The sequence below is a fragment of the Erpetoichthys calabaricus genome, chromosome 2 (assembly GCF_900747795.2).
Source record: "Erpetoichthys calabaricus chromosome 2, fErpCal1.3, whole genome shotgun sequence".
In the NCBI taxonomy this organism is placed as follows: domain Eukaryota; kingdom Metazoa; phylum Chordata; class Cladistia; order Polypteriformes; family Polypteridae; genus Erpetoichthys; species Erpetoichthys calabaricus.
The window spans coordinates 41,259,477-41,287,287 of record NC_041395.2 but is presented as its reverse complement, the minus strand read 5'-3'; the positions used below and the strand labels follow the sequence as shown (position 1 = coordinate 41,287,287).

At 39.2% G+C, this 27,811-nt stretch overlaps 2 protein-coding genes and 1 long non-coding RNA gene across 4 annotated transcripts in view; 1 reads left to right on the top strand and 2 right to left on the bottom strand.

Moving 5' to 3' along the window:
- LOC114643436 (E3 ubiquitin-protein ligase TRIM39-like) overlaps nt 1-27,811 on the bottom strand; it is a 303,199-nt gene that overhangs the window by 68,774 nt on the left and 206,614 nt on the right. The gene's annotated exons all lie outside the window — the stretch shown is intronic.
- Nucleotides 1-27,811, bottom strand: part of LOC127526556 (gastrula zinc finger protein XlCGF57.1-like) — a 78,029-nt gene that overhangs the window by 10,877 nt on the left and 39,341 nt on the right. The gene's annotated exons all lie outside the window — the stretch shown is intronic.
- Nucleotides 17,881-20,131, top strand: LOC114643437 (uncharacterized). 2 transcript variants are annotated; one of them, XR_007934048.1, is made up of 4 exons: nt 17,881-18,075; nt 19,056-19,205; nt 19,314-19,671; nt 19,895-20,131. It is a non-coding gene; the product is annotated as an uncharacterized LOC114643437 (long non-coding RNA). The 2 variants fall into 2 exon arrangements; XR_003714786.2 differs by having other exon boundaries at nt 19,056-19,671.

Below are 27,811 nucleotides of genomic sequence, written 5' to 3'. Positions count from 1 at the left end.
ACGATAGATGCATTATTAAGACTGCAGTGTATTTTTACCACCGTCATTTACGATTAGCGGCTCTGAAAAAATAATGATAATAAAACTTTGGTTATGAGATATGAATCGTTACTAAACAACTTCTGAAGAAAATTTAAATGAACATAACAATACAAATTTGTGTCCGCCTAATTATAATGGAGTGACTTACACTTAAGTGTGGACTTTACTTGATTGAGTCAGTCAGATTAAAACAAATATTTGACTGTTGTTGTTTACTCGAATGTCCAAATGAAATAGTCGCCTACATTTAACAAGTCACCTTAAAAACGGACTATAAACGTGTTACAATTTTAAACGTTGAATAAACTGTCAGAGTTAAATCTTTACTTCTATAATATACAACCTTAAATGTGTTTTATTACTTTCATTACTATTTATCCACGTTTATTTATTTAAGTATTCCTAATATTCCATTGTCCCCCGTCTGCCTGCAGGTCAGCCTCTGTTCTTTGTTTGCTGATGTCTGTCAAATATTCTGCGGTCTTCATGTCTGTTCTCATCATACCAGCAGCTCTAGTGAGTTTCTTGTCTGTGGATCTCGTAGTCAAGTTTGTTATTAGCTGTATTATGATTACAGAATATTACAAATCACATACTTGACACTCTTGCGTTCATGTATCAGGGAATAGACAAAGCTGGCAATAAAACTGTGACTTTAAAGAATCCTTTGGCTGTCTCTACGTTATCAATGTTAAATGTAAGAAACACAGTTATCATAGTGCTAATAGTAACCTTTCAATTATTATTTTTATAATGAAGTTTACTATGTTAAACGATACTGTGAAGAGCAAATATTACGCCTTTAAAAGAGTAATAATTTTGCAGTTTTTGTGACTGTGCACCTGTTAATCAGGGTAATTAAATTATATGAATTAATTGGATCTTTATTACTATTTGGATTTTAAATACCTCTTTAAGATCATCAAATATATGTTTATTATAATACATATTACTTATGCAAAAGTGACATTTAGAGATTAAAACTTGACAGATGTTTGTTTGTAGTTCATATTTCATTTATCCTCCATTTGACTCCATCAGGTCCTAGTGGTCTGCTAAAAACATCAGCCTGTCTTTAGGGTCTCTGAGACTGGAGGAGGCCAGGAGTCCAACTGTACAGCAGGCACTGATGGGCATCAGCATCATGACTGGTAACAAGATAGAGATGGCAGATAGTTCAGCTGGGCATCATCCTATATGACTACCCAAGCAAACAGCATATTAAGAGCACACAGAGTCTGTTTACTCAAGTATGGCCCTGACATAACACCCTGTACAGCTGTAAATGACTCCATTTTACTGGTCATTTTAGCACACACTACACTTTGTCTGTCTAATCTTAACCAATTAATAATTCAATCTGAAAAGCTGGAAATTTATTTTAATAGTAATAATAATAATTCATTAAATTTTGGCAATGATATTTCTGGTAAGGCATTTTTTTTCTTGTTTGTCACAGGTTTAAACTGAAAAACTGGTTTACATCAATTTAGTTTTCTATAGGATATATATATATATATATTCCATATTACTAACCGAGAATGCTAAACCGGATGATGGACGCAGGCACATCCGGCAATGGGCCGTAGCTGCAAAAAGACGTACTGCGCAGGCGCAAAAAGAGTCCGCGAGAGTCGGCTGAGGAGCCGAGAAAGGCGGACAAAAGAGGGCGAGAGAGGCGGATGAGGGGCCGCGAGAGGCGGACAAGACCACAAAAAAAAGGAGTGAGCACAGGAAAAAATGGAGAAATGAGGGCCAACGAAAAAAGGAAAAGGCAAAGCACGAAACACATTGCACACGAAACTAGACCCAAAAAAAAAAAAAAAAGAGGCTCGCGCACAACAGCAAGGCACCCCACCCCGCCACCCCTACAGGCACCGGACGGGACACACACCCAAGAGGGGGATTCAACAAGCCCATGGAACACAAAAAAAAGAGCACAAAACCACCCCACAGACCCTACAAGCAAGGGACGGGACACACACAAAGAGGGGGGGATTCAACAAGACACAGGAACACAAAAAGAAAGAAGACGCTCGCGGCAACAACAATCCTCACCCCCCCCCCCCCCCCACACACACACACACATCCATAAGAAGTGACACCCAAAGCCACATATTCTAAAGTGAACAACAACACCTTCACACTAGACAGCATAGGTGTCAGCATAGGTGGATCTCCTTACAATAAAGCACTATTAACCGTTCAACTGCAGAAAAGGAAACATATTAACAGTGACTGCGATCCTCCTTATTACTTATCCAGATTTTGCATGCTGAGAAAGAAACAAGTCATGAATACACGGTCACGGGTACAAAACGAAAAGGAAAGGATAACAGGAACAAACACACGAACACGATAGAAACAACAAAATAGACGGCTATGCAGCATAGGTGGATCTCATTACAATAAGGCACTATTAACCGTTCAACTGCAGAAAAGGCTCCATATTAACAGTGAGTGCAATACTCCTTATTACTTATCCATAATTCTAGAAGAAAAAATGTCTCGACTCCAAAAACGCAGAGCTCAACTACAGCTTCTAACTAACGATGTACCTAAAAGTGAAAACTTTATGAACTGCATTAGATCCTACAATAGTTCATTTGCTTTTGCATATACCGGAGTAAATATCAGGCTACCAAAAGGCAATGGCCCATACTGCTTTCGCATATGTGCACAAATACTGCATCGCATTGAAACAGTGCACCCTGAAACAAATCAACAACGCAAATATGCACAAATCTACATCCTAGATCCACATGACACAATCTATCAATCAAAGTGCTGCATCGCAACAGGCACGGATTCAAAACGAAACACCTCCCGTATCAGACATACGTTAACGGCAAGGAAGGCTACAACGGGCTTCTCACACAGCACAGGCAAATCGATTACAGCTCCAAAACAACACGTCCCAAATACTACACATGCAACAACGCGCCTCTCAAACGGCACAAGCAAAAACATACACCAGGAAAATTCATTCGGATTAATGAATGTCATTTGCAATCATTGTCATTCAGTTCACTTCCCTGAAGAAACAACTGGCAATACAAGTTATACATTTACACGTTGTTGTCAAAAGGGTCAAATTAGACTGCCTTCTTTACATTCATATACTGAATATCTACAGAAGCTTCTAACTGACGATGTACCTGAAAGTGAAATCTTTATCAACTGCATTAGATCCTACAAATCGGTATCCACTATGAACATTAACGGTGGCACTTCACGTGACATCCGTCTTGAAAAAATGTTGTTTATTGATGAATGTTCAATGGCATGAAGTCACTTACTCAACACCATTCATAAACTTCTACAAACGTTTATGAATAATAATATTCGATTTGGAGGAAAGGTACTTTTATGAGGAGGAGATTTTAGACAGTGATTAGCTATTCTTCCAGATGCCATGCACTCAGCTATTGTTCAGTTCACCTTAAAATACGCAGACAATTGGCATTGCTTTCAAAAGATACAGTTAGTAAAAAAGATACGATGTCCAGAACCAGATCATAACAATTGCTTATTACAACTAGGAGATGGTACACTCACCAATACAGATGGACTTCAGCCACATATTATTACAATTCCTCAAGCCTTTATCTGCGACGACTTAGTTACAGGGAGATTTGGAACAGCAATCTCATTAGACCAAATGCCCCTTTTAACACAACGCACTATATTATGTCCAAACAATATTAATGTGCAAAACATAAATACCCAAGTCATTCCATTACTTCCTGGAGAGACACAACTCTTTCTAAGCTCTGACAACTTGACTCTGATCACAACAATAACCATCTTCATTGACCTTACAAGTTCTGAGCTGAAATTACCTTTTACACTTAAACGGCATGTACAAAGAAATTTTCAAATAAACCTTTACACTGTGCCACACACTTTATTGTTTGCTTTCTATTTGCATCATCTACACCGTCACACTATTCTATATCTCATTCATACATCACGCTCTTTGTCATTTCCCAACACCAGGGGTTGGCGAGCGAAGCGAGCAGGGGGCGGAGCCCCCTAGTATATATATATACTGCTCAAAAAAAGTAAAGGAACCCTTTTTAATGAGAGTATAGTATCAAGTCAATGAAACTTCTGGGCTTTTGATCTGGTCAGTTAAGCAGCAGAGGGGCTTGTTCATCAGTTTCAGCTGCTTTGGTGCCCTAGAAGGGCAACACTGAGATGACCCCCCAAAACAGTAATGAATGGTTTAACTGGTGGAGGGAAGCCACTGACATTTTTCAATCCTCATCTGTTTTGTCACCTGTTTTGCATTTGGCTATGGTCAGTGTCAGTACTGGTAGCATGAGGCCATACCTGGACCCTACAGAGGTGGCACAGGTAGTCCAGCTTCTCCAGGATGGCACATCAATACCATGTGCCAATGCTAGAAGGTCTGCTGTGTCTCCCAGCACAGTCTCAAGGGCATGGAGGAGATTCCGGGAGACAGGCAGTTCCTCTAGGAGAGCTGGACATGGCCCCTCGTAGAAGGTCCTTAGCCCATCAGCAGGACCCACCGGTTTCTGCTTCTTTGGGCAAGGAGGACCAGGATGAGCACTGCCAGAGCCTACAAAATGACCTCCAGCAGGTAGGCCACTGGTGTGAATATCTCTGACCAAATAATCAGATACAGACTTCATGAGGGTGGCCTGAGGGCCCAATGTCCACTAATGGGCACCGTGCAGCTCGATTGGCATTTGCCATAGAGTACCAGAATTGGCAGATCCACCACTGGAGGGCACCCTGTGCTTTTCACAGATGAGAAAAGGTTCACCCTGAGCAAATGTGACAGACGTGAAAGGGTCTGGAGAACGTTATGCTGCCTGTGACATCATTCAACATGACTGGTTTGGTGGTGGGTCAGTGATGGTATATCTGGGGGAGCATATCCATGGAGGGACGCACAGACCTCTACAAGCTAGGCAATGGCACCTTGACTGCTGTTACATATCGGGATAAAATCCTTGGACCCATTGTCAGACCCTATGCTGGTTCCTCCTGGTGCACGACAATGCCCGTCTAGGAGCTCAGTGATGCCCTGGCCCAGATCTGGGAGGAGATCCCCCAGGACACAATCCGTTGTAGGATGTTGTCAGGCTGGGTTTGGGGGGGTGGCAGCATACAAACTACTGAGTACAATTTGGAGTTGCTGCAATGAAATTTTGGCAAAATGGAGTCACCTGCCTGCCTGCTGCATAATTTTTTGTCTTTGATTTTCAGGTCGTCTTTGAATTCAGCCCTCTCTCTATCAGTTGATCATTTTTATTACCATCCTTTCGTTCCTAATACATCACCATATCAGTTCAAAGCAGTACAGATAGCCAGCAGGATTTTTTTCCCATTTTTCACACACTTAATGTCAAGACCTTAGAATTACGAGGTTCTACCTGTGAGTTATGGTTTTAGAATACTGAGCTTCAAAGGTTTTGACTCTCCATTTATCAGGAGTATTCAATCCCTTTCCTTTAATTTTGTTCCTTTATATACAAGCTGCACTTTCAGTTAAAGGCAATGCAAGTTTTATTGAAAATGTGACTCCTAAATAAAGATCAGTAAGACCCTTATTGTTGTAGATTATGTTTGTAAGTGAACAGTAAAGTCTTGATCAGGATGCTCAGTTTCCAAGCTGTGGGATTACCGGCGAGTCCAGAAAAGTGCCATTTGTAGATGGTGTTGATACGAGTGGAGGCTCTGCTCAAATCTATCAGTTCTAGTTGTGTTAATACACGAGTTGATTGGTCAGCACAAATTAAAACAGTCAGTATTGTCACTACCAAAAACAAAATGTTATTAATAATTATTCAGTATAAATTGTACAACCATTTCAAGAAATATTTACAATTAATAATAATGGGTCAGTTGAACTGAAAGAAAAATTAATCTTCTTTGTGAATTCTAACAAACAGACTGTTAGGGGAATATACTAAAACATGCCCACTTCTATATATTATATATAAATAATATATAATGAGGATAGACATGTTTGCTTGTAAATGTTCAAAAATAGTAATAAAACTGTACAATGCAGTTATAAAAGTTAAAGAAAAAATGGAGATGGCATGAATTGGCTAAAAACAGATACACAGACAATTTCAAATATACAGAACTTAATCAACAAAGTGTCCTTTACTATTTACAGCAATAGTTAAATCAAATCTACATAACTCTATTATGCACAGTTTAACACTCAGAAATAAAAAAAGGCCAAAGACAAATAAAGCGAGTGACACGTTTATCAGAGGAGGTGCTGAGATGGAATCCCAAGTTGAGATGCCTCAGTGATGCTGTCTGTCTTTGTACTCCAACAGTTGAAGCTCAAGTTTGTCAAACTCTTCACTCACCTTAAAAAAAAAAGATTTATTTTCACCAATACTAAAAGTGTACTAATGCGTATTTTAAATTTCACTTTAAACAAATATTTACATTTATATGTATTTAGTTTATATTCTTGTCTAAATTCACTACAATTAAAATGGTATTCTGATTAACAGAAGAATGGTGCTGGAAATAAAAAAAAAAAGGACCGTCTGCTCCCCAGCACCACATGACATCCCACTCAGCCAAATCAGAACATCCAGAATGATGTGAACTCTGTCAATCTTCACAAAAGTGCCTACAGCTCTTGACAGCTCTTCATCAGGTAGTTGTAGAGGCCATCTGTGAGCTCCTCATCTTCTACTGTATAGAGGTCATTACCTGGTGACCTTTAGGATCTTCATCGTTTTTAAACCATTTGGATGACACCTTTTCAGATACAACAGCCTGTTGGACAAGCAAATACAAGAGTTTGGTGCTATAAAGTCATCATAGCTCTTTGCTACTAGATAGATTACAATAACAAAGTTTTACTTGTTATCTGAACTAAGTTACCAGCAAGTGATCATCTGCTCCATGGTCCTTTATGATGAACTCCAACAGTTTTTATGTTGAGTCCTCCTGGAGGCCCTGCTGATCTCTGCAGCCTCATAACCCTGAGCCCCTTGTTCTCAAGTCAGCTGCCCCACTGCAGCCACACAGTCACGGTGGACACACACTGAAATAGACACATCAAATTGTCATATGTTGTATTTGTCTTGTGCAAGCTATCTGGTTTTGGTCTGAACACTCCTATTTTCTCATAAAAGTGGACACTTTCGACTCGAGTTCAAACTGTAAGAATTACTCTGTGGTTCATTACAAAAACTCTTGTTGGTGGTTATCTCAATAGTTTTTTAGAATACATCTATGTCAGAGTACAGTATTATGAATACACCAATCTGGATACTACCTAAAGTAATATGCAAGTCACAGACATGTCATCCTAAGATAAAAAGGATAGATACAGTTGTAGCAAAGGACTACTGTATCTGTAGTGTGTTCAGGACTTATAGTATTCACTCCGGAGCGTCGGTCAGGACACTAGTAAATGATGCAGAGAATTCCAGACAGCAGCTTAGAATGAAATTGAATTAATTTATTTTGAACATATACACCTATATTTAAATAGGTATATAGGTGCATGTGTGGTCTACAATAAAAAAAAATATTTAAAACGTATTGGTAAATTACACAAAGTCCACTAGATGGCAGTATTACTCAAATTAGGCACTAACTTACCCGCAGTATAGAATCCAAATCAATAACGTAATCAGTACATAGTACAGTATTAACAGATTTATAGTAAATAAGGTGAGCAGAATTTTGGGGCCAATTCGGGGACATGGGGGGGGGGGGGGGGGGTGCTATTTTTGGGCCAATCCGTGGACATGGGGTGGGAGGGTTGGGCTAGTGGAGTGTAGACTACATACGTCTCGAGAAGAATTCATGCCTGGTTGTGAAAATGCAGTTTCATTACGACGTGCTAGCGTACAGGAACAACCGGGGATAAAACGGGAACATGTTTCTGAGTGGGGACAGTTGTCCGAAAAAGGGGACTGTCCCCGGAAAACGGGGACGGATGGTCACCTTATGGTAAAGAACATTGATGTAATACCAGAACTATTATTTAATAATATTGCTGTATGTAACTAACACGAAGGCATATTCCCAACATATAAATGCTAAACAGTACACTTACACAACTTTGCATTTTAACAAATAAAAACATCCAAGTAAAATGCGAACAAACCCACCTCTGGTCATTAACGCACACTTCATATTAATTCAGGACACTACTGACTCTTACTAATAACAAACAAATGTTTCTCTACGCGGAAATTACTATTGCAGCACACGTGCATCTGTTTCGCTTTTTTAACATCCCATAATATGCGCTCTCAAGCATGCTGGGAGGAGCTCCTTGATAAGTGAGCCGTGTCTCTTATTATTGATATCTCTCTAACAACAGTGCTCTCCACTATTATTGGCACCCCTTGTAAAAATTAGTAAGAAGGGTTAGAAAAAGAAATCCCTGTTTGCTGAAGAAATGTTACCTTGTACTGAAAACATTAGAAACATCTGACTTTTAATTGAAACAATTTCATTCAAAGAAAAACAAAGCCCTCATCAAGAAATAAATATTTTTAAAATTAACATTTTTATAAGGGGTGTCATTAATAGTGAAGGGCACGTTAAATGAATGCCACAATTAAAGGTATGCTACACATGAAGAAAAAAAAAAAAAATATATATATATATATATATATATATATATTATAATATATATATATATATATATATATATATATATATATTTATCAGCATCTTTAAAAGACTGCCAGTAAAATCAAAGGGTTCCTCCTGGTCAGATAAAGAGCAGACTGACAGAGAATAAGAGATAAAGTACTGAACTCATATATAATCTAAACACAAATGTAAACTTACATAAAGCTTACAGTTAATATTCAAATACCATCAACGTGTCAATTCCACAGTTTACTGAACCAGCAGGGATGTCCTAGGAAAAGAAAGCTGTCAGTCTTATATATATATATATATATAAGACTGACAGCTTTCTTTTCCTAGGACATCCCTGCTGGTTCAGCAAACTGTGGAATATTATATTATAGTTATAACTGTGGATATTATATATATATATATATAATCAGCATCTTTTTATATATATATATATAATATATATATATATATATATATATATATATATATATATATATATATATATATATATATACAGTACTGTGCAAAGTTTTAGGCAGGTGTAAAAAAATGCTGTAAACAAAGAATGCTTTCAGAAATATAAATAATGATTACTTATTGTTATCAATTTACAAAATGCAAAGTGAGCGAACAAAAGACAAATCTAAATCAAATCAATATTTGGTGTTCCTACCTTTTGCCTTCAAACCAGCATCAATTCTTATAGGTCCACTTGCACAAAGTCAGGGATTTTGTAGGATTATAGTCAGGTGTTTGATCAACCAATTCTACCAAACAGGTGCTAATGATCATCAATGTCACATGTAGGTTGAAACACAGTCATTAACTGAAACAGAAACAGCTGTGTAGGAGGCTTAAAACTGAGTGAGGAACAGTCCAAACTCTGCTACCAAGGTGAGGTTGTGGAAGACAGTTTTCATGTCATGGCAAGATTGAGCACAGCAACAAGACACAAGGTAGTTCTACTGCATCAGCAAGGTCTCTCCCAGACAAAGATTTCAAAGCAGACTGGGGTTTCAAGATGTGCTGTCCAAGCTCTTTTGAAGAAGAACAAAGAAACGGGCAACATTGAGGATCGTAGACGCAGTGGTCGGCCAAGGAAACTTAGTGCAGCAGATGAAAGACACATCAAGCTTATTACCCTTTGAAATCGTAAGATGTCCAGCAGTGCCATCAGCCCAGAACTGGCAGAAACCAGTGGGAACCAGGTACACCCATCTACTGTCCGGAGACGTCTGGCCAGAAGTGGTCTACATGGAAGAGTTGCAGCCAAAAAAGCCACACCTCCGACGTGGAAACAAGGCCATGCAACTCAAGTATGCACGAAAACATAGGAACTGGGGTGCAGAAAAATGGCAGCAGGTGCTCTGGACTGATGAGTCAAAATTTGAAATATCTGGCTGTAGCAGAAGGCAGTTTGTTCGTCGAAGGGCTGGAGAGCGGTACAATAATGAGTGTCTGCAGGCAACAGTGAAGCATGGTGGGGGTTCCTTGAACGTTTGGGGATGCATTTCTGCAAATGGAGTTGGAGATTTGGTCAGGATTAATGGTGTTCTCAATGCTGAGAAATACAGGCAGATACTTATCCATTATGCAATACCATCAGGGAGGCGTATGATTGGCACCAAATTTATTCTGCAGCAGGACAACGACCCCAAACATCCAGCCAAAGTCATTAAGAACTATCTTCAGCGTAAAGAAGAACAAGAAGTCCTGGAAGTGATGGTATGGTCCCCACAGAGCCCTGATCTCCACATCATCGAGTGTGTCTGGGATTACATGAAGAGACAGAAGGATGTGAGGAAGCCTACATCCACAGAAGATCTGTGGTTAGTTCTCCAAGATGTTTGGAACAACCTACCAGCTGAGTTCCTTCAAAAACTGTGTGCAAGTGTACCTAGAAGAATTGATGCTGTTTTGAAGGCAAAGGGTGGTCACACCAAATATTGATTTGATTTACATTTCTCTTTTGTTCATTCACTGCATAAAATAAATGATTAACACCTCCATTTTTGAAAGCATTCTTTGTTTACAGCATTTTTTCACACCTGCCTAAAACTTTTGCACAGTACTGTGTGTGTGTGTGTGTATATATATATATATATATATATATATATATATATATATATATATATATATTTATATATATTTCTTCATGTGTGGCATACCTTTAATTGTGGCATTCATTTAACTTGCCCTCCACTATTAATGACACCCCTTATAAAAATGTTAATTTTAAAAATATTTATTTCTTGATGAGGGCTTTGTTTTTCTTTCAATGAAATTGTTTCAATTAAAAGTCAGATGTTTCTAATTTTTTCAGTGCAAGGTGACATTTCTTCAGCAAACAGGGATTTTTTTTTTTTTTTTTGTAACCCTTCTTACTAATTTTTACATGGGGTGCCATGTAAAAATCCTTTTTATCTTAAGATGACGTGTCTGTGACTTGCATTTTACTTTAGGTAGTGTCCAGATTGGGGTATTCATAATACTCTGAAATAATGGATGTATTCTAAAAAACTATTGAGATAACCATGAACGAGAGTTTTTGTAATGAACCACAGAGTAATTCTCAAAGTTTGAACTTTATTCCAAAGTGTCCACTTTTATGAGAAAACAGGAGTGTTCAGACCAAAACCAGATAGCTTGCACAAGACAAATATTACATGTGACAGTCTGGCTGTGTGACTGCAGTGGGGCAGCTGACTTGAGAACAAGGGGCTCAGGTTTATTAGGCTGAAGAGATCAGCGGGGCCTCCAGGAGGACTCGACATGAAAAACTGTTGGAGTTCATCATAAAGGGCCATGGAGCAGATGATCACTTGCTGGTAACTTAGTTCAGATAACAAGTAAAAATTGGTTATTGCAATCTATCTAGTAGCAAAGAGCTATGATGACTTTATAGCACCAAACTCTTGTATTTGCTTGTCCATGAGGCTGTTGTATCTGAAAAGGTGTCATCCAAATGGTTTAAAAACAATGAAGATCCTAAAGGTCACTGGGTAATGACCTCTATACAGTAGAAGATGAGGAGCTCACAGATGGCCTCTACAACTACTTGACGACGTTCTGTCAAGAGCTGTACGCACTTTTGAAAAGATCGACAGAGTTCACATCATTCTGGATGTGCTGATTTGGCTTCAGTGAGTCTCTAATGAGTACAGAAAGTGTCTCTATGAGTGACATCCTCTCTGTTTCTTTTTTTGTGATTGGCTCTTATTAAAGCTCGAGGAACAGTTGAGAGGATTTCTCTACCAGAGGCAGAAGGTCTGTTCATTGATGGACCAGCAGACAGTGAGTGGGATGTCATGTGGTGTTGGGGAGCAGACGGTCCTTTCTTTTTATTTTCAGCACCATTCTTCTGTTAATCAGAATACCATTTACTTGTAGTGAATTTAGACAAGAATATAAACAAAATACATATAAATGTAAATATTTGTTTAAAGTGAAATTTAAAATACGCATTAATACACTTTTAGTATTGGTGAAAATAAATCTTTTTTTTAAGGTGAGTGAAGAGTTTGACAAACTTGTGCTTCAACTGTTGGAGTACAAGTCAGACAGCATCACTGAGGCATCTCAACTTGGGATTCCATCTCAGCACCTCCTCTAATAAACGTGTCACTGGCTTTATTTGTCTTTGGCCTTTTTTATTTCTGAGTGTTAAACTGACTGTGCAGTTGTGTGAGTTGTGTAGATTTGATTTAACTATTGCTGTAAATAATAAAGGACACTTTGTTGATTAAGTTCTGTATATTTGAAATTGTCTGTGTATCTGTTTTAGCCAATTCATGCCATCTCCATTTTTTCTTTAACTTTTATAACTGCATTGTACAGTTTTATTAGTTTTTTTGAACATTTAAAAGCAAACATGTCTATCCTCATTACATATTATTTATATATAATATATAGAAGTGGGCATGTTTTTTTAGTATATTCCCCGATCAGTCTGTTTGTTAGAATGCACAAAGAAGATTAATTTTTCTTTCAGTTCAACTGACCCATCATTATTGTTAATTGTAAATATTTCTTGAAACGGTTGTACAATTTATACTGAATAATTATTAATAACACTTTGTTTTAATTTGTGCTGCCCCAATCAACTCATGTATTAACACAACTAGAACTGATAGATTTGAGCAGAGCCTCCCCTCGTATCAACACCATCTACAAATGGCACTTTACTGGACTCGCCGGTAATCCTACAGCTTGGAAACTGAGCATCCTGATCAAGACTTTACTGTTCACTTACAAACATAATCTACAACAATAAGGGTCTTACTTATCTTTATTTAGGAGTCACATTTTCAATAAAACTTGCAATGTCTTTAACTGAAAATGCAGCTTGTATATATAGGAACAAAATTAAAGGAAAAGGATTGAATACTCCTGATAAATGGAGAGTCAAAACCTTTGAAGCTCAGTATTCTAAAACCATAACTCACAGCTAGAACCTCGTAATTCTAAGGTCTTGACATTAAGTGTGTGTCAGTGTTTATGTTTGTGTGTGTGTATATATATATATATATATATATATATATATATATGAACTGCTCAAAACAATTAAAGGAACACTTTGAAAACACATCTGATCTCAAAGGGAAAAAAATCCTGCTGGCTATCTGTACTGCTTTGAACTGATATGGTGATGTATTAGGAACGAAAGGATGGTAATAAAAATGATCAACTGATAGAGAGAGGGCTGAATTCAAAGACGACCTGAAAATCAAAGACAAAAAATTATGCAGCAGGCAGGCAGGTGACTCCATTTTGCCAAAATTTCATTGCAGCAACTCCAAATTGTACTCAGTAGTTTGTATGCTGCCACCCCCCCCAAACCAGCCTGACAACATCCTACAACGGATTGTGTCCTGGGGGATCTCCTCCCAGATCTGGCCAGGGCATCACTGAGCTCCTAGACGGGCATTGTCGTGCACCAGGAGGAACCAGCATAGGGTCTGACAATGGGTCCAAGGATTTTATCCCGATATGTAACAGCAGTCAAGGTGCCCATTGCCTAGCTTGTAGAGGTCTGTGCGTCCCTCCATGGATATGCTCCCCCAGATATACCATCACTGACCCACCACCAAACCAGTCATGTTGAATGATGTCACAGGCAGCATAACGTTCTCCAGACCCTTTCACGTCTGTCACATTTGCTCAGGGTGAACCTTTTCTCATCTGTGAAAAGCACAGGGTGCCCTCCAGTGGGTGGATCTGCCAATTCTGGTACTCTATGGCAAATGCCAATCGAGCTGCACGGTGCCCATTAGTGGACATTGGGCCCTCAGGCCACCCTCATGAAGTCTGTATCTGACTATTTGGTCAGAGATATTCACACCAGTGGCCAACCTGCTGGAGGTCATTTTGTAGGCTCTGGCAGTGCTCATCCTGGTCCTCCTTGCCCAAAGGAGCAGATACCGGTGGGTCCTGCTGATGGGGTTAAGGACCTTCTATGAGGGGGCCCTGTCCAGCTCTCCTAGAGGAACTGCCCTGTCTCCCGGAATCTCCTCCATGCCTTTAAGACTGTGCTGGGAGACATAGCAAACCTTCTGGCATTGGCACGTGGTGTTGATGTGCCATCCTGGAGAAGTTAGACTACCTGTGCCACCTCTGTAGGGTCCAGGTATGGCCTCTTGCCACCAGTACTGACACTTACCGCAGCCAAATGCAAAACAAGTGACAAAACAGATGAGGATTGAAAAATGTCAGTGGCTTCCCTCCACCTGTTAAACCATTCATTCCTGTTTTGGGGGTCGTCTCAGTGTTGCCCCTCTAGTGCACCAAAGCAGCTGAAACTGATGAACAAGCCCCTCTGCTGCTTAACTGACCAGATCAATAGCTCAGAAGCTTCACTGACTTGATACTATACTCTCATTCAAAGGGTTCCTTTTTTTTTTGAGCAGTATATATATATATAGTGCAGGGCGGCACGGTGGCGCAGTGGGTAGCACTGTTGCCTCGCAGTTGGGAGACCTGGGGACCTGGGTTCGCTTCCCGGGTCCTCCCTGCATGGAGTTTGCATGTTCTCCCCGTGTCTGTGTGGGTTTCCTCCGGGCGCTCCGGTTTCCTCCCACAGTCCAAAGACATGCAGGTTAGGTGATTGGCGATTCTGAATTGGCCCTAGTGTTTGTGTGTGTCCTGCGATGGGTTGGCACTCTGCCCGGGATTGGTTCCTGCCTTGTGCTCTGTGTTGGCTGGGATTGGCTCCAGCAGACCCCAGTGACCCTGTGTTCGGATTCAGTGGGTTGGATAATGGATGGATGGATATACAGTGCATCCGGAAAGTATTCAGGGCGCATCACTTTTTCCACATTTTCTTATGTTACAGCCTTATTCCAAAATGGATTAAATTCATTTTTTTCCTCAGAATTCACACAACACCCCATAATGACAACGTGAAAAATGTTTAATTGAGATTTTTGCAAATTTATTAAAAAAAAAAAAAATTGAGAAAGCACATGTACATAAGTATTCACAGCCTTTGCCATGAAGCTCAAAATTGAGCTCAGGTGCATCCTGTTTCCCCAGATCATCCTTGAGATGTTTCTGCAGCTTAATTGGAGTCCACCTGTGACAAATTCAGCTGATTGAACGTGATTTGGAAAGGCACACACCTGTCTATATAAGGTCCCACAGTTGACAGTTCATATCAGAGCACAAACCAAGCATGAAGTCAAAGGAATTGTCTGTAGACCTCCGAGACAGGATTGTCTCGAGGCACAAATCTGGGGAAGGTTACAGAAAAATTTCTGCTGCTTTGAAGGTCCCAATGAGCACAGTGGCCTCCATCACCCTTAAGTGGAAGAAGTTCGAAACCACCAGGACTCTTCCTAGAGCTGGCCGGCCATCTAAACTGAGCGATCGGGGGAGAAGGGCCTTAGTCAGGGAGATGACCAAGAACCTGATGGTCATTCTTTCAGAGCTCCAGAGGTCCTCTCTGAGAAAGGAGAACCTTCCATAAGGACAACCATCCCTGCAGCAATCCACCAATCAGGCCTGTATGGTAGTGTGGCCAGACGGAAGACACTCCTTAGCAAAAGGCACATGGCAGCCCGCCTGGAGTTTGCCAAAAGGCACCTGAAGGACTCTCAGACCATGAGAAAGAAAATTCTCTGGTCTGATGAGACAAAGATTGAACTCTTTGGTGTGAATGACAGGCGTCACGTTTGGAGGAAACCAAGCACCACTCATCACCAGGCCAATACCATCCCTACAGTGAAGCATGGTGGTGGCAGCATCATGCTGTGGGGATGTTTTTTAGCGGCAGGGACTGGAGACTAGTCAGGATAAAGGGAAAGATGACTGCAGCAATTTACAGAGACATCCTGGATGAAAACCTGCTCCAGAGCACTCTTGACCTCAGACTGGGGCGACGGTTCATCTTTCAGCAGGACAACGACCTTAAGCACACAGCCAAGATATCAAAGGAGTGGCTTCAGGACAACTCTGTGAATGACCTTGAGTGGCCCAGCCAGAGCCCAGACTTGAATCCGATTGAACATCTCTGGAGAGATCTTAAAATGGCTGTGCACCGACGCTTCCCATCCAACCTGATGGAGCTTGAGCGGTGCTGCAAAGAGGAATGGGCCAAACTGGCCAAGGATAGGTGTGCCAAGCTTGTGGCATCATATTCAAAAAGACTTGAGACTGGAATTGCTACCAAAGGTGCATCGACAAAGTATTGAGCAAAGGCTGTAAATACTTATGTACATGGGATTCCTCAGTTTTTTTATTTTTAATAAATTTGCAAAAACCTCAAGTAAACTTTTTTCATGTTGTCATTATGGGGTTTTGTGTGTGGAATTCTGAGGAAAAAAATGAATTTAATCCATTTTGGAATAAGGCTGTAACATAACAAAATGTGGAAAAAGTGATGCACTGGGAATACTTTCCACATGAATTGTAGATAGAGGAGACCAAAAACAATGTTAGAGTGCAGTTTGTCCAACATCTGAGACTAATTGAGAATCAGGAAAGGCAGACTGAACTCTATAAATGTTTTCCTCAGCCCCGATCATTTGCCCCTTTTGTTTCCTATTGAACATGAAAGTTTCTGGAATAAAACCTGCCGATTGCAGAAATATGCGGAATGGATAGAAATTCTTAAAACCATATTCCCTGATGGTTTAACTGAAAAATAATTGGGTTATTAATTTTTATAGCTATGAGTTTGTTTTATCTAGGACAACTGAATAAATTAATATTTAATTGTTGAAAATATGTGGGTCAGTGAACCAGTGCATGCCAGTTGAGGCTGGCATCCCCTACCCTAAGCCTAACGCTCACACAAACCCTAAACTTAAGGATAGTGTAATACAATGACTAATCTTAATCAGAACCCTAATCTTAATTAGTCCCCTTTGGGAAATAACAGAACCCTAACTCGTAATTCAGATATACTAACCCTAAAACTTCTTCAAAAAAAGAACCTTACAAGAAAATTAACCCTAATAATTATTAACACTATATAACGTAACCCTAGCGCCTTATAACCCTATATAGAAATTCTATTGATGTAACCCTTCCATAGGAATCAATATAACAAATGTGGTGGATTTTCATTATTTCGGAAATATCCAATTTTGAGGCCCCTGTGATTTTGCTAAACTAGATGGGTATAGGAAATTTATACAAAAATAATTTTTTGGTTACAACTTTTAATTTTTGTGCACGGCCTCTTAAAAGACTGGAAGTTTCATTTAAAGAGACAGTATACCCTTTTTATTGAAGTGTTTTTTGAGGGACTTTTTATTAAAATAATAAACTTTTTACGGAAATAATCATATAAACATGACTAACAGAAGATAATGGAATTATAAAATCTTTGAAAAACTAAAATTATTTTTATAACGATTTTAACATTGATGTCTATGGGAAAATGTTCGGCCGACTTATATTGGGATAAAAGAGCATTTGAACTTTACTTTGATCTAATTATGTTCCTTTTTATACTTGACAGGATTCTAGAAAGAAGGAGAACACAATTAATAATAATTAATTTTAAGAATTTATAATTATCTTAACTCCTGTTATTATCTTACATCTGTATAAATAAAGTTTGTACTTATCAAAGATGGCCGCGGTGATTGACGAAGAATATACCTATACAAGATGGCGACGACGATTCAATGAAGGGAGATCCTATATAATGAAAAAGATTAAATACTCACCTAAGATGGCGTCTGCTAAGGCTCTGACGCAATGTATTACGTCACAGGAACAAGGACCACTCCAGGGATTGAGAGAGAAGGGTATTGCTGTAGACCAGGGGTCCCCAACCACCGGTCCGCGACCCACTACCGGGCCGCAGCCGTCTGACAGCCGGGTCGCAAGAGAACTGCCGGCAACGGAGACTCACTCAGACTTTTCAGAATGCTTGGCGGGCGTGGCTTTGCAGCGGCACAGAGAGAGACTGAGGTGAGAGAGTATTACAACAAAGTATTTTTATGGTCCCGACAGTTTCCCCATATAGATAGATAGATAGATAGATAGATAGATAGATAGATAGATAGATAGATGACACGAGACTATAGAAATCTCATTACTACGAAGTACATTCAGCAGATGCTTTCATTACAACGAAGTGACCTTGAAATGCTTGAATGAATCATCCACAGAGCAGTTAGATCTGTGGTCGCAGCTCAGTCGTACACATTTACACAACGATCCCCAAACAGAAACATTGTAAAAAAAAAAAAATCTTTCTTTGAACTTTCCTCGTACTGTTTTTTTTTAATGTTTTTGTTGTCTGTGGTTTTCAGTGATACCTTTTGCTTATTGCTTGTCAACATTTGAAAAACATCCATTGGAATTTAACTCATTGTCACCCTCCTATAGAAACGGCAGACACGTAAAAAAGATAGCAGTGTTAATGTTTGTGATGTGCAATCTGTTGGAATGGCAAATGCAAAGCATATGTCTTTGTTATATGCAAAAAAAGAAGAAAAATCTCGGGTTGTAAACGTATGCGAACTGCTTAATAACTTAATAATAATAGAAATGTTATGTAAATTGTGTATAAAACTTCAGCAAACAGGGATTTTTTTTGTAATCCTTCTTACTAATTTTTACAAGGGGTGCCAGTAATAATGGAGAGCAGTGTATTTATCCTTTTTATCTTAGGATGACATGTCTGTGACTTGCATATTACTTTAGGTAGTGTCCAGATTGGGGTATACTTAATACTCTGAAATAGTGGATGTATTCTAAAAACTATTGAGATAACCATGAACGAGAGTTTTTGTAATGAACCACAGAGTAGTTCTCAAAGTTTGAACTTTATTCCAAAGTGTCCACTTTTATGAGAAAACAGGAGTGTTCAGACCAAAACCAGATAGCTTGCACAAGACAAATCCTTCATGTGACAGTCTGATGTATTTATTTGTGTGTCTCCACAGTGACTGTGTGGCTGCAGAAGGGCAGCTGACTCAAGAACAAGGGGCTCAGGTTTATGAGGCTGCAGAGATCAGCTGGGCCTCCAGGAGGACTCAACATAAAAACTGTTGGAGTTCATCATAAAAGGCCATGGAGCAGATGACCACTTGCTGGTAACTTAGTTCAGTTAACAAGTAAAAATTTGTTATTGCAATCTATCTAGTAGCAAAGAGCTATGATGACTTTATAGCACCAAACTCTTGTATTTGCTTGTCCAACAGGCTGTTGTATCTGAAAAGGTGTCATCCAAAAGGTTTAAAAATGACAAAGATCCTAAAAGTCACCGGGTAATAACCTCTATACAGTAGAAGTAGAGGCCATCTGTCAGCTCTTCATCAACTACCTGATGAAGTGCTATCAAGAGCTGTAGGTACTTTTGAAAAGATCGACAGAGTTCACATCATTCTGGGTGTGCTGATTTGGCTTCAGTGAGTCTCTAATGAGTACAGAAAGTATCTCTATGAGTGACGTCCTCTCTGTTTCTTTTTTGGTGATTGGCTCTTATTAAAGCTCGAGGAACAGTTGAGAGGATTTCTCTACCAGAGGCAGAAGGTCTGTTCATTGATGGACCAGCAGACGGTGAGTGGGACGTCATGTGGTGTTGGGAGCAGACGGTCTTTTCTTTTTATTTTCAGCACCATTCTTCTGTTAATCAGAATACCATTTTACTTGTAGTGAATTTAGACAAGAATATAAACTAAATACATAGAAATGTAAATATTTGTGTAAATATTTGTTTAAAGTAAAATACGCATTAATACAATTTTAGTATTGGTGAAAATAAATCTTTTTTTTTTTTAAGGTGAGTGAAGAGTTTGACAAACTTGAGCTTCAACTGTTGGAGTACAAAGACAGACAGCATCACTGTGACATCTCAACTTGGGATTCCATTTCAGCGCCTCCTCTGATAAACGCGTCACTGGCTTTATTTGTCTTTGGCCTTTTTTATTTCTGAGTGTTAAACTGACTGTGCATAATAGAGTTGTGTAGATTTGATTTAACTATTGATGTAAACAATAAAGGACACTTTGTTGATTAAGTTCTGTATATTTGAAATTGTCTGTGTATCTGTTTTTAGCCAATTCATGCCATCTGCATTTTTTCTTTATCTTTTATAACTGTATTGCACAGTTTTATTACCTTTTTTGAACATTACAAGCAAACATGTCTATCCTCATTACATATTATTTATATATAATATATAGAAGTGGGCATGTTTTAGTATATTCCCCGATCAGTCTGTTTGTTAGAATGCACAAAGAAGATTAATTTTTCTTTCAGTTCAACTGACCCATCGTTATTGTTAATTGTAAATATTTCTTGAAATGGTTGTACAATTTATACTGAATAATTATTAATAACACTTTGTTTTAATTTGTGCTGCCCCAATCACCTCGTGTATTAACACAACTATAACTGATAGATGTGAGCAGAGCCTCCTCTCGTATATCCAACCCACTATATCCTCACTACAGGGTCACGGGGGTTTGCTGGAGCCAATCCCAGCCAACACAGGGCGCAAGGCAGGAAACAAACTCCAGGCAGGGGCCAGCCCACCGCAGTAGCCCAAAACCACACAAGGAATACCTCAATGCTTTTAACAGGCCATGTTTTTGACAACATTGACTAAGAAGACAAGAATCCCCCCCCCCCCCCCCCCCCCCCCTTTCCCTTGTAGGGAAAAAAATGGAAGACATATTTGAGAAAGGCAATTCAGAGAGAGACTCTGTTCAAGGTAGGCTGGGCGTACAACTGGTGTCAAAAAATGGGGTAAATACACAAGACAGAAAACAAGTAATCCTCTTCACAGAGCTGGACGGCCAATCTATCATGGCCACTTCAGAAGTACAATACAACAGTAAGGACTACTTTGTTCTTGCACAGTGCTTCTCACCAAGTGCAGGTGCAGAGAACATTGAAAAGTCTCAAGACAAAGTACAAGAATAGATGATTCCACTCACTAAATACAGAACTATCACATATTAGGATACAGATTTGCTCAAATACCTCAAAAATAAAGTAGGAACTAATTAACGTAAATGGAAAACAACACCATCTGTCCATCAGTTAACCAGGTTATAAAAGCAGACAAGCCAAACGCAATCGAAGTCCTGGAGACCTCGGCCAACTAGCTGCCTCCCCCCTGCTGGCCATTCTACAGCTGAGTCAGTGCCATTCTGATGAAAGGATCCTTCTTCCCGATGATTCCAGTGCTCCCTTACCTGACATGACTTTTCCATAGGCAGGCAAACAATTTGGCAGGAGAGCAGTGGCACCAAGTGTTCTGTTATCATCATCACTTGATGACACAGGCGCCACCACGAGTGGCAGCCTTTCCAACAGCTCCGTGTACGACTTTATCTTTATCTTTCAACCTTTTTCTCTATTTCACTATCTATCTATCTATCTATCTATCTATCTATCTATCTATCTATCTATCTATCTATCTATCTATCTATCTATCCATTGTCTAAGCTATTTTTCCTTTTCAGAACTGCAGGGAGGTAAACATTGAGGCAAACAATACTAGGTGGAAAAGCAGTTGCACTAAGCAATTGTGACAAGAGCAGGTCATTGAGTCCAACAACTTTTGTAATCCTATTCACCCACTTTCTCCAAAATAACATCAATTTGAGATTCGAATTAAGTCCTGTTTACTACACTACTTAGTAATTTATTAAGTGTGTCTACTACTTAGTAATTTATTAAGTGTGTCTATGACGTCTGTGTGAAGAAAAACTAACTGGCAAGTATCAAATAATAATACTTATGACTATTATTATTACTCATTCCTCCCATATACTTAACATTTTGGGGACTGCCTTCATACTTCTCTCGCTCACTCAGATCTTGTAATATGAGAGTATTCAGTCTGGCAATATGGTGTAGCCTTAGTTTGTGGAAGACAGACACAACTAAAGACATGAGCATAAAATGATGGTTGTCACTTTCAAACTGTGTTTCCTAAATGTGCTCCTTGAGAAAGAACATCATCACGTTTGAGACATGTTAACAGCTAACAACAATCTACATAGTGACTAAATACGTGGAGCCAAACCGTTGTTTAGAGGCTGACTTGATCACCTAAATGCATAGCTTTGCTAGCTTAGCCTGGTTTAGCGAAAGTAACGATTATGAAACGGGATTTTCTAACGGCGAAATATAACCAAACCAATTGTTCAGCCTTACCTATGAGATGTAATCTCACGGGATTTGGTTTGGAGCGTACAGCGGTTTGTACAATCCCAAGCAGCACATTATTCATTACTTCACTCCGCAGCAGTGCCACTCACAATATGGCGGCGACGTTGACGTACGATTCTGCTATACATATTGTGTTGTGTTGTTTGAGCGCCACTTACTGACTTTGGTAAGCCGCTGGGTGTGTCTATTGGGCGCTGTGCGAGTGCGCGTGCGCTTTTGGCACGGGTTGCGTCCGGCGTCCGTATATAGCGCGTGCGCTTCGATGCGTTCATGAACTCGTGATCCTGCGTCCGTACATCCGGTATACTGTACAACCTTCGGTTAGTAATGTGGATAATACAGCCTAAAACAAACTTGACTACGAGAAGCACAGGCAAGAAACTCACTAGAGCTGCTGGTATGATGAGAACAGACATGAAGACCGCAGAATATTTAACAGACATCAGCAAACAAGGAACAGAGGCTGATCTGCAGGCAGATGGGGGTCTGGGGGGGCAATAGAATATTAGGAATACTTAAATACATAAACGTTGATAAATAGTAATGAAAGTAATAAAACACATTTTAGGGTTGTATATTATAGAAGTAAACATTTAACTCTGACAGTTTATTCAACGTTTAAAATTGTAATACGTTTACAGCCCGTCTTTAAGGTGACTTGTTAAATGTATACGACTACTTCATTTGGACATTCAAGTAAACAACAACAGTCAAATATTTGTTTTAATCTGACTGACTCAATCAAGTAGAGCCCACACTTAAGTGTACGTCAATCCATTAAAATTAGGCGGACACGAATTTGTATTGTTATGTTCATTTAAGTTTTCTTCAGACGTTGTTTAGTAACGATACATATCTCATATCCAAACTTTTATTATCATTATTTTTTCAGAGCCGCTAATCATAAGTGACGGTGGTAAAAAATACACTGCAGTCTTAATAATGCACTCGACAGAGTGTTATAGTGTAAGATAGTGGCACTTGTAGACTATCGTCGCTGATGTATTTTACGAATATACACTCCGTCTCTTGCAGTCACTTTATCTTGACCGTCCACCTTTAGAAATTAGTCCCACCTTTCTTTTTACATATCCATATGGCAATTGGCTAAAGTGGAGCATGAATGACAAATAACACCGATTGGCGATTTGTTAAATAAAAAGGTGATTTACCGCGACGTTTAAATTTTCGATTGAACGTCAAGCACTGATCAGCCACAAATTTAATACGTGTATATGATTGGCTGAAGTCGAAAATGATATTCACGCCCATTTTACTCCGGTCTGCAGCAATATCTACTTGGCAGGAGCACGCAGGTGGCCGGTTGCTTCAAATAATCACAAGCTTTTTTTTTAAATGTGCGTTGATCACCGCCAGCATGTTGTAGCACATAGCAACTGGCCACCTGCTTGTTACACTTTGAGTCAGCAAATCTTACCACTACGCCGCGGAAGATGTTGTATCGTTCTTCGACCTTTTGTGAAAGTGTTTATTTGATGTTTGGACTTAAGGCTTCCCACATTCTATAGTTTATGCCTACATTTTGTAACATTTATTACTAAAATATGAAAAAGTTTCTGTTTTGACAATGTATTTACACAGATTACTGTAGAAACGGAACACACATGAAATAACGATCTATTATTTCCACTCTGAAACTCCACTTCACTCCCAGATAGTCAATCAAGTTCCGTTTTCCTCCCACAGTCCAAAGACATGCTGGTTAGGTGGATTGGCAATTCTAAATTGGCCCTAGTGTGTGCTTGGTGTGTGGTTGTGTGTTTGTGTGAGTCCTGCTGTGGGTTGGCACCCTGCCCGGGATTGGTTCCTGCCTTGTGCCCTGTGTTGGCTGGGATTGGTTCCAGCAGACCCCCGTGACCCTGTGTTTGGATTCAGCGGGTTGGAAAATGGATGGATGGATAGTCAATCAAGGCATGAGCTGGGAGAGGGATATCGTGTATTAGTCGAGGTATAGCTGTGATTCTTGAGAGACGATCTACCAAGAATTATCGTAGGGTATTGCTGAATGGAAGAATATATCTCTAAAATAAATTTTTAACTATAACTTTCTCTTCAAGGAACGGTGCTTTGAATCCTACATTGCAGATGTAGTTGTTTATTTTTCTTTCTTGATTAAACAAAAACTATTTAATGAATGATTTGTCAAGGAACACACGGACAACAAGCATAGTTAAAAATCACACTTAAACAAACTGCCTGCACATTCTATTGAATCATAATTATAACAAATAATAACAAATTTTAATTACTTATATGGCACTTTTACCATGGTCTCTGATGGCCGCACAGATAATCAGGAGAGGTACAATAAAAATGAAAACACGATAAGAATGAATAAATAACAGTTCACAGCCTTGTGTTTGTATGTATTTATAACATTTGGGAAGTAATATATTCTAGTTGATGCTGACCTTTAATTTGAAGTAGGTAAAAGTAAATATTTGGAAATATTGCAAAGGCTATATATACAGTATATATTATGCACACATATACATACATACATACCTTTTATAACTCAGCAAGCACTGGGCGCAAAAGCAGGAACAATCCCTGGACAGTCTAACACAGGGGACCTCATTTAAAAACATACACCAGGGCCAATTAATTAATTGATTTACACACACTACCTTGTTCATCGCTTCTGTACATTAAGACTTTGATACAAATAAGATCTTTACAGGTCCTATATACCGTGTGGTAGAATTCAATTTAATTAAAAAAGAAACTTCTCTTCTAACAGGACAAATCAGCAATCAGGCAGGAGCAAAGCTTGTCCATCTGCATCATTTATCACTCTTCATCTAATGTCTGAAGATGGAGTGTTCTTCTATCTACAGAATGGTCAGAGACACAAAGGATACAAGTTCATCTTATAAACTACTGCATTTACATACAGGGTCAATCAAGGCATACATTTTACTGTGGTTGGTTTACACCCAAATGATTTATATAAAATGACAGTATGTTAATATATTCTGGTTTTTCTTATACTATTTGGTTTGAGCCACCACCCTTGAAATGTATTTGTATAACCGCTGTCCAATCTTGCTGAATACAACTCATCTGATCTCTCAGTCACCTTCAGTATATTTTATTGTTCACTTGACCTTCATCTGGTTTCCTGATGAGCCTCAACAGGTTTCTGTCTTTTATTAACCCTTTATGCTATTTCTTTATGATGAACGCTATATTTGGAATAATATGGAAAGCATATCAAAACACTTTATCCTAATGACTATGTGACCCCTAAGTCTATCTATCTATCTATCTATCTATCTATCTATCTATCTATCTATCTAAAATATTTACATATTTAGCATATAATAACTATGAATATACTATGTACAGTAAAAATGTATAATTGAACAATAGTAACATGTATAAAAATGTGACAAAAAGTAGTATATAATTTATGCAAAAAATGGGTGAATAAATAATATAGAAATAATTAGAAAACACAACAAGAAAAAGACAAGTGTTTACATGGGGGTAGGGTCTAGCTGTAGAGGCTTGGGGTGGTTTCATTTGAGGTCTCTTTTGCCCCCCATAGCCTCGTGCCATCAGTGCTGTCTTCCACTCAGCCAATGAAACTGTGGCTGTTTCCTCACAATTCCAGTTTCCAAAGTACTGTTGGTGAGCTGATGGTTTTCCCTTCTTCTTACAATGTTTGCAGATAATAACATCTATTTTTTTTTACATATTTTCATTTGGACAATCCACTCTTCTCCTGCTCCAATTGTTTCTTGCAGTAATACTGTGTGGTATATGGCACGTGTGACTTCTGACAAGCTGCAGTTCCAACCATTACCAATGAGGTCCCTTCAGTGGAAGTGGGACATGAAATGTTGGGGAGAATAAATGGTAGTGGAGCAGGAGTCGTGGACTGGACTGTAGGCTGCGGCTCATTGATAGGCACAGGAGTTGCAGGAAGAGGTGTGGGAGCTGCAATAACAGCGAGAGATGAGGGTTCTGCAAATGTATGCATACCAACAGGATTGCCCAGTCTCCTTTTCGTCTTTGCCATCCCTGCAGTGTTTTGTGGTAGGGTAAAAATGTGAGGGTTGCCTACACTGCTTGTAGGGAGACTGACTTTTTTTTTGAAGTGCAGGAGGTATCATCTCGCTGCTTTCCAAAGGTGCCTGTGGAGCAGAGATGCCTTGCTGCAGGATCTTTCTCTCCTGGGTCTGGATGCGTCTGCAGTACCTAAAAATATATGTTACATTCAAAACATTTGTATTTGTACTACACAAGTGTATATTTACAAAACAAAAGTGTAAAATGGAGGACTGAGTATACAAGAGCTCATTGACTCACCATTGTGCAAGTGTGGCAGCGTTAACCTCAGGGAGCTGGATGGTGGTTTCCTGCATCACATGTGCATTATTCAAGATGCACTCCCTTATGTGCTTGTAGGCACGCGTGACCAGAGTCCATCTAGACACTGTTACACCTTCACTGCGTTTTCGGCTCGGGAACACTAGGCAAAGTTTCACAAACACTTGCTCAACAACCCTGTTGCAGTCAGGCCACTGAGCTGGAATATGAGCTCCTAGAAAGCACCTGCAAAAATTATTGGTGAAATAAGTTGTCAATTCATGAAAAAAAGTAACATTATCATTCTTACTAAAATGTAACATTATCATTCTTACTAAAATGTAACATTATCATTCTTGCCCAGGGCAACACACTGCTTTGTGCTCTCAACACCCGGCACAGCAATCTTCTTGGTGGCTCTGAATCTCCCTTTGGTTAGGGTGGCCTGATGGCATGGAGCATAAACTGTCCGTTCCTTGTCATAGTCTGATAGGGATGCCCAAGGGTCCATTATATGGCTGGATTCCTCTCTGGTCAAAGCAAGACTATGGTCTTTCAGAGCAACCCAATAGTCTGGCAAATCCTGAACAGCTCTGTAACCCTCAACGTTGTCAGGTCCAACCGAATCCTACATTTAAAATTAAATAGATGAATATAGTGGCTCAGTTATTTCTTACATAAATTGTTGTCAATACAATTGTATTCCAACTAAACAATCATGAAATGCAATAATGACAGACTAGTTTTCTAATGATCTGAAAGAAGTTATGAAAAACTAAAGACAAAGCTTACCAAAGTGGAGATAAATCTGTTTACAAAGAATTTACATATCAACTACCAAAGCAGATAGAAGGTCAGGCTGTAACAGAACTTCTTCTCCAATGAGTGTTCTTGAGTCTTGAATGCTTTACAAATGATTACTGGTTTTAATGACATGCCCCTTACCCCCAAATAAAGATGAATCCCTAACTAACAAACTTGATGGATAGTTTTGATTGTAGGTTTGAAATGCTCTAAAGCACCACTCTGCACATCACACCAGCTGACTTTGCTCTCTTAACAGTGTAACTGCACCTCCCCTCTCTGCCTTTTGTAGCATGAGGTCAGTTTGCTCTTTCAGAGACAGAAATGCTGTAAAGCTCCTGAACCAGAAAACACTTTTTCCCTCCACATTAAGTTG